A 9371-nucleotide genomic window follows, 5' to 3' on the forward strand; every position below is an offset into this window, starting at 1 on the left:
GTGTCTCTAAGTCTCTGTATCTCTCCATCTCTCTCTATGCCACTCTGTATCTGTCTCTCTCTGTGTCTGTCTCTCTCTATTAGCTTTCTAAGTCCTTTATATCCTGGGTCCTTCCTACTTTTCCAGTCTTCTTCCACTTTATCTCTCTCCACATACTTAATGATACAATGACACTGGCCTTCTTGTTGCTCCTTGAACAAGACAGTTTGTCTCTTGACTCCAGGCATTTTACTGCTTGTATTCTATGCCTAAAATGATTTCTACCCTTGTCTCTGCATCTTAACTTCCTTAAAGTCTCAGATAAAATTGTACTTTTTGCAAAAAGTGTTTCTCTCAATGACAGTGATTTTCCCTCTAAGATTCTCTTACTCTGTATAGAACTTGTTTGTGCCTAGTTGTCTGCAAGTTTTTTAATCTATTAGTATATGAACTCCTGGAGAACAGAGACTGTTTTTGCCTTTCTCAGTTACCCATTCTTAGCACAGTGCTTGACACATAATAAAGACTGAATACATGATTATTAACTAGATTTTTTAAAAAAATCATATATCTACTACTAAAGAATAAGAATACCAATGACCTCTCCAAATATAGTTCAATTACATCTTTTGGTAATTTATTAATGTAATGGTGGTCTGATGCATGTGTAGACCTCATCACTTTAGAACAATGGCATAATCCTCTAGGAAGACATTAGAGAATCTGCTTCCAGGAGTGTGAGGACTAAAGGACACATGAACAAACTGTATCTGCTTAACCTGCTCTGTCATTTTGACTACCTTTTCTGACTGTTTCCATATCTAGGGTCTCTTGAGAGACATAAACACTGTCTTTCTCTACTTCCATACAGGAAAGAATGTCAAGGTTGCTCTCACAGATTACTCCTGTCTCCCTGTGGTAACAATGTTGTACATAAAATCTCAGTTTTGGCTCAAACTCCCAGCTTCTAGTGGCTTGCTGTCCCAAACTTTAATGATTCTTACTAGTGGAGATGGCACTCCCTTCACCAGATACCAGAAGCAAAATACTCACAGAAATCTTGCAGAAGTATGAATAAGGCAAAGACAGTAGTTGAAGCAGATAAACTTTTTCAATACTACCTCAATCAAAAAACCTTATATTCAAGACATGGTTAGATGATCAGAACCAATTATGTAATGTCCACTACTCAAGACTAGTCAATGTTAACTTTTCAGATTGCAAAATGGAACATAATAGATTCGGAATGTATCTGAACCAAAAACCTTACAATACATGAAAAACTCAGTGCCCATCACCCTAAAGCAGCCCTAGAAAGATCAGCACTTCTTAATTAAAATAGAAGAAGAGTACTGATATATATCCACAAAGTACATGAAAAGCAGGTCCAAAATCTATAGGAACACATTTGGAATAAGCAGACAACACTTCATTAAGCAATAGCAAAGACTGATTACAAACACATGCCATTGAATTTGTGAAATATAACTGAAACTAGTTTCCCCTCCATATGGAGCTTATGAAACAAGTAAGATCCAACATCTGCATGAACTCATTGAACAATAAGTTAACAATGAAAGGTTGAGCAAATGACTGATCTAGATTTGTTTGTGGAAATGGATGGTTTAATAATGGCAATTTAGGATCAGGTCTTTGCCACCAGAAAGTTGCTATTGCTATTCAATCTTTAAGTCAAGTCCAACTCTTTGTGACCCCATGGACCACATAGCATGCCAGACCTTTTTATCTTCCAATATATCTTGAAATCTGACCAAGTTCAAGTTTGTTGTTTCCTTAATACAATCTATCCAACTCATCCTCTGCTGTCCCCTTTTCCTTTTGCTTCAATCTTTCCCAATACTGGGGTCTTTTCCAATGAATCCCATCTTCTCGTTATGTGTCCAAAGTATTTATGCTTCAGCTTCAGTAGTTGACTTTCCAGTGAATAGCCTAAATTAATTTCTTTAAGTATCAACTGATTTGATCTCCTTGCTATCCAAGGTACTCTCAAAAGTCTCAAAAGTTCTCTAGAACCACAACTTGAAAGTGTTGATTCTTCAGCACTCACCTTTCCTTTTCCTTGGTTTATATATCTTACATTCCAGGTTCCTTTGCAATACTGATTTTTATAGCACTAGACTTTCCTTTTATCACCAGATACATTCTCAGCTGAGCTTTCTTTCCACTTTGGCCCAGTCATTCCATAGTACTAGAGCTACTTGTAGTTGTCCTCTATTCTTTCCCAGCAATGTAGTGGACACTTTCTGACCTGAGGGGCTCACCTTCCAATGTCATCTCTTTTATCACTTTAATATACTCCAGGGGTCTTCTTGGCAAAGATATTGGAGTGGTTTGCTATTTCCTTCTCCAGTGGATGATGTTTTGACCTATCCATCTCAGGTAACCCTACACAGCACAGTTCACAGTTTCTTTAGCTACACAAGCCCCTCTACAATGACAAGGCAGTGATCCTGGATGAGGAGGGGCAAAAATATGGGTGGGGCTATCTTTAAAAAGCCTTGATTTAGTTGTGAAAGTAGATTATACAACAGTAGCCATATCTCACAATGTGCAAATATCCCAGAATTCATTAGTAACTGATGTTGAACAGATACATCTGGGAGGGTTATGTGAGAAGGTATTTCTGATTGTTTGCAGATAATTCTTAGAAAAGGATTGTAGAATAAGAGGGATGAGAAGATGGTTCCATTTGCGGACACATTGATGCCTAGGGGTTTCAGTTTTTTTTTTTTTCATTCAGAGATATATTGAGAACACTTTAGAATATTATATTCCAGAGGGTAAAGGAGCTAGGATTGCAACCAAGAGTGAACTACCCAGCAAAACTGAGTAAAATCCTTCAGGGGGAGGGGGGAAATGAAGAAACAAAATTATCCCTGTTTGCATATGATATAATGGTATATTTAGAGAACCTTAGAGAATCAATAAAAACTACCAAACAATTTATAACTTTAGTAGAGTTGTAGGATATAAAATAAACCCACATAAGTCATCAGCATTTCTATATATTACCAACAAAACCCAGCAAGAAGAGATAGAAAAAGAATTTTCTTTCAAAATAACTTCAAACAATATAAAGTACTTGTAAGTCTATTTGCCAAGATAAATCCAGGAATTATATGAACACAATTACAAAGCACTTTCCAGACAAATAGACAGATCTAAACAACTAGAGAAATGTTAATTGCTATTGGTAGGCCAAACCAATACAATAACAATTGCATTTTAGCTTAATGTAATTTATTTAGTCAGTGGTATACTAATCAAACTACCAAATAATTATTTTATAGAGCCAAAAATGATAAAAAATTATTTTGGAATGACAAAAGATCAAGAATATCAAAGGAATTAATGAAAAATGTGAAGGAAAATGGCATAACAGTACCAGATTTTAAATTATATTACAAAGTGATAATTATGAAAACTATCTGGTACTGGCTAACTGGTACTGGTGTACCACTAGAATAGATTGAGCACACAATACATGGTAAATGACCACAGTAATCTAGTATTTGATTAACTTAAGGAGAATTCACTATTTTACAAAAATTGCTGGGAAAATTGGGAAACAGTCTAGCTGAAATGAGGCAGAGAACAACATTTCACACCATATCTCAAGTTAAGGTAAAAATGGGCACATGATTTAAACATAAAAGGTGACAATAAGCAAATTAGGTAAGAATGGACTAATGTACCTGTCATATATGTGGATAAGGGAAGAGATTATGACCAAATGAGATGGAGAGAGTCACAGGAATTAAAATAAATAATTTTAACTACATGCAATTAAATTTGTTTTTGCACAAATAAAACCAATCTAGCCAAAATCAGAAGAAAATCAGAAAAGTGGGAGGGGGGAATTTATGGAGTTTCTGTGATAAAAGCCTCTTTTCTTTATTATATAGGGAACTGAGCCAAATTTCTAAAAATAAGACCTATTCTCCAATAGATAAATGTCCAAAGGATATGAAAAGGCAGTTTTTCGATGAAATCAAAGCTATCTGTAGTTGTATGAAAAAAAATGTTCTATATCATCAATTAGAGAAATGCAAATTAAAACAACTCTGAGGTACCACCTCAAACCTATCAGCTTGGCTAACATGATAGAAAAGAAATATGATAAATGCTGATGGGGATGTGGAAAAATAGATTCATTAATGCACTGTTGTTGGAGTTGTAAACTGGTCTAACCATTTTAGAAGTATTCCTAAAGGGCTATAAAACCATTCATACCCATTTGCTCAGCAATACCACTGCTAGGTCTCCATACCACAGAGATCAAAGAAAAAGGAAAAAGACCTATATGTACCAAAATATTTATAACAGCTCTTTTTGCAGTGGCAAAGAATTGGAAAATGAGGGGATGCCCATCAGCTGGGGAATGACTGAGTAAGTGGTAGTATATAATTTTGATGAAATATTATTATGCTCTAAGAAATGACCATCAGGTTGGTTTTGGAAAAAACTGGGAATTTTTATGTGAACTTATGCATAGTGAAGTGAGAAGAACCAGGAGAGCACTGTACACATTAACAGCAATATTCTATGGATGATAAACTATGAAAAACTTAGTTAACGTAATCAATACAAGCATCCAAAACAATTCCAAATCCAAAATTATGATGGAAACACTATTCACCTCCAGAAAGAGAAATGATGAACCCTGAGTGCAGACTGAAATACACCTTTTTCCACTTTATTTTTCTTGCTTTTTTGCAACATGAATAATATGGAAATATGTTTTGCATGACTTTACACATATTGATATTGTATCTCTTACCTTCTCAATATGTAAGGGAGGTATTGGATGAAGGAAGAGAATTTAGAACTCAAAATTTTTAAAAAATGAAAGGTAAAATAAAGTATACTGAAATAGCATATATGGAATGGTTCTTCTCCCCCAATCCCTTAGTGTGAAATGTGGGAGGAGGTACTGAGCAGTCAATTCTTTTTGGACAATAATAGAATCAATATTACTGCCTATCACAACTTTTAAATACCACTCAAGGGGATAAACAGGAAAAATAAAAGAAAGTAGAAATGTCTGAAAGTTGAAATCATCATTCCCGTAAATAACAACTGCTAATGATTCAGGAACCAGTATGAAGAGGAATAAAAAATATACTTACCACTTTGCCTCTACTTGATTCCTGCATCCATTTCCTCATTTGTTGCTAAATATAGTTATCCCATGTCACACATGAATAGCTGCCCCCATAGGATCTCCACTCCCTTTATACTATAAATATACCCCAGTAACAATGATGAAGGCTATTTTATACAAGGAAATGTTGGAAACTGTGCAGCACATCATTGCACATAGTCAAAGTTATAACCTATTGAATATTTATTGAAATGTGACCTAATGTCTAGAAATATTCATCAGAATTTGACTATCTTTAATGGTTCCACAGGTGAGACTAATCTTCATACTAAAAGTATAGACCACATAATAGTTCATAGAACTCAACCAATAAAATGTACAAGAACCAGACAATTATCAGACTGCATTTCACCTACAATTGCCTAAATAGAACATCCATTTTAAAAAAAAGACTTAAAAGCAATATTTTAAGTAGATGTAACTATCCCAAATACTCATAGTCTTTAAGCTAACTGGAAAAAAAATACTTTCAAAGTATTGAGACCTGGCCAAAGAAATCAAAGTTCCATGGGAACGGGATGACATTTGTATCCCTATGGTCCTGTCTGCTACCAGCATTGTACTGAGGATGGTTTCAAAAAGCCTACAGAAGATAACTAAAAATCCTAATATTTAATCAATCAAAAAACCTGCTATTTCATCCACCAGCACAATAGTATGTAAAACATTAGCTGTAAAAGAAGAATAGCAGAACAGCAACTTATCTCAAAAGAAGTTACCATTCTGAATTACATCAGAAAAGATGAAAACAAGATAACAAACACAACAATAATATTTTAAAAGTCACCTTGTGGTTGGATTGCTCACAGATAAACTGCTGCTTCTTTGTTAAGCTTGACCCTTTTACCCTGAGGATTTTGAGCAGTTAATATGCTTATGTAAAAAGTAATTTTGCTCAAGGAAGAATGAGAGCTAAAGAGTCTCTACACAGCTCTGTTCCACATCAGTATGACATCACAGGGATGTATGGGGTGTTCAAGGAGGACTAGCATCTCTAGTGTGAGGGCTTGCCCACACCTTTTCAGGGTTGCTCATCCACCTTTGGTGTCTATCAGGCACTCGACTATCACCTGTGACTCTGAGAAGCAGCAGCATGTACAGTGGTCATACCCTGGTAAACCATCTTGGCAAGTGGCCTAAACCAGGTTGAGGGTAACTGATGGGCCCTGTCAGTGAGGCGGGGTCAGGAGTGTCCACATTAATTATGTGAAGACTCCCCAGTGGAATGGGTGGATGAGAACAAATTGTTCCAATGGCAATGAAGATGATGCTGTGGAGCACTTAGAGCTTGGTCAAACATCAAAGATGACAAGGTCATCCACTGTATTCTGGGTCATTGTCAGTCATCTTGATTTCTATCTTGCCACGGGACTTCAATGACACTGGAAGAGAGAAATTGACAGCTATGTTCAACTCAGCCTCACTTAAATCCAATTCATGCATGTAAGCAATCACCCCATGATGACATTGGTCCTCTTCAAAAATGAAGGACAAATAACAACAATTACATCAGAGTACAAGAGGAATAGTTAATAGCATATGCATTTCACAATATTTTGTATTGCATGAAATATACCGTACAAAAACATCTAAATCATATCTAAACATGTATATATTTAGCAACCTCTCAAAACTGTGTGTCAATTTTAAAGTCTACTGTAGTGAGTGAGGCACTGAACTTACTCTCAGGAGGACATATATTGAAATTGATCTAAACATTTGTTAGTTGCCAGACTTTGCACAACTTATGTGACTTCTCTGAGACTGAGATTTCTCATCTTCAAAATGAAAACTATACCTTTAGTACAGGTATTTACTATATAGTATATATTATACCTATAGTAACTAGCTTATGATGTAATAGAGATCAGAGGGGAAAAAAGTATATAAAAAGCTCTTTGCAAACTGTAATGGACTGTATAGTGTGCTAATTACAGAAACTAATACATATTATTAATAAAATGGTTGCTTTTGCTAGTAAGTCTAAACAGAATGGTTGTCTCTACCCTTAACATTATCTTATTTATTTCTTATTCAGCTTCTGAGTCCAGGGTTAGGAATATTAGATGATTGCAAAAAAGGATGCATAGTAAAATTTAGTGTGTTTAGGAAAGGATTTGCCCAGATTCTATGTAAGTTATAGACTATCCATAGCTTTTGCTTTGTTTCATTAAGACAAATTCTGAAAATTCTGCCAGTTGGCATTCTAATCCCTTGCATGATTTATTACAGATAATAAATTATACATCAAACTCTTGAAAAGAAGGAGCCTAATTTTGTGGGTATTTGGTGCAACAAAAAAAGTAGCTCTGTGTGTGTGTGTATGTTTCTGTGTGTGTGTGTGTGTTTCTGTGTGTATAATGTTAAACTCTATAAATAGCATAGCTACTCTTTGATAAAACTTACTATTCCCAAGTTCATGAAATCTTGTTATACAGTGACACTATATTTCAAGCAAGTTTCAATATATGGATTCCAAGGCAATTAATGACCTAAAAACAGCTAATTTCCTCTCCTCTCCTGGGAATGAGAAATTGTTCTTAATTACATAAACATCTTTAGCAGTTATCTTTAAGTATGATCTGTAGGATGAAATAGTTCACTTTTAATTGATAAATTTTCATGCAAAAAGCAGATATAAAATTGACCTCAAAGTCAGGAAGACACAGTTTCATCTCCTGCATCTGTCATTTACTGGCTGCTTGACCCTTTAATGTCTTTGTGCTCTAGGCAATTCTTTAAGGCTATAATGTGTAGAGAAAATGCCAAATTGTATGCCAAGAGTTTCATCAGTTGGGAATATACTATACAAATAAATTTACAGGTCTAGTCCTATTCCTATCCCTATGAAAGAAAACATACATGAATTTAAAAAAAAATAATCCATCATCCTGTACAATATACAGGTAAGAATTAAAGTGAATACATAAGATATTATAATTCTCATATGATAATATTGACTTATTGCCTTTGCTATATAGTAAGTCAATAAGAAAATATAGACTATATTATGTTTAAAATTAAATGCTACTTAAGTAGAACATTTAAATTGAATATCTGATGAGTAGTATGATAGGGGATAAAAAGTTGGTCTCAGAGTCCTAAAAGTGTAAGATCAAGACCTCCTTCTGCTATATACTGGCTATATGACTCTGAGCAAGTCCCTTATCCTCTCAGTGTTGCAGGTAACTCTTTAAGTTTATAAGTTGCACAGAAAGTGCCCACCTACATGGGTAGAGTAGGTTCCTCGTTGGTGATTCCAGTGAAATCATAGGTCTAGAGTACCAGTCCCATCTCCATTCAAACTAAAACTTCTAATATCACACAAAAAATAGATCCTGATTTTTTTTAAAAAATTAGGCAATTGAGGTTAAGTGACTTGCCCAGGGTCACACAGCTAGTAAGTGTCAAGTGTTTGGTCTAAGGCCAGATTTGAACTCAGGTCCTCCTGACTTCAGGGCCAGTGCTCTATCCACTGCACCACCTAACTGACCCACTGTACCACCTAAGGGCCCCATAGCTTCTGATATTTTGAAGAAACATGTTAAATTTATACTATTTTGTTGGATTTTATATTACATCAGCTGTTTTAATGAGTATTTTAAAGCTAAAAAACCTATATTACAATGTAAACATCTATAATATCTAAACACATACTGAGTTTTATACTTAAAACATGCATTTTTAAAGTAGTTGACTTGGCAATGGGCCAATCTAATCCATGTAAATAGCAGAGACAAAAATTAGTCACAAGTTTTTTTTCTTGTTTTAACAAATAGAGTAAACAGTATCCCCCCCTTTTTTTTTATTAAATGTAAGAATACTTAATAAGAACTTACTTTGAAGCTATAGGTATAGGCTAATTTTAGGACTATGATAATAGTATGATTCATAGGATTTGGAACTTTAAGGAACCACTTCCTTAGTTTATAAATGAGAAAAGCATGGTCCCCAAAAGATGATGGAACTTGCTTAAGGCCTGCCATTCTCACTATTACCACTTACATCTGGACTAATGAAATCTGTAAAATAGAGGCAAGTGATATTGTGAATAATGCCAGAAATAATAAATGGAACACTCCTAATAAATTTTCATTCAGCTTCAATTTTTATGAAGTTCTGAAATAAGTTGGAAAAATTACTTTATGCCTTATCTATCTCTATCTATCTATCTATCTATCTATCTATCTATCTATCTATCTATCTA

This window comes from Vombatus ursinus, unplaced genomic scaffold, assembly GCF_900497805.2.
Source record: "Vombatus ursinus unplaced genomic scaffold, bare-nosed wombat genome assembly UNPS02014830.1, whole genome shotgun sequence".
Lineage (NCBI taxonomy): Eukaryota > Metazoa > Chordata > Mammalia > Diprotodontia > Vombatidae > Vombatus > Vombatus ursinus.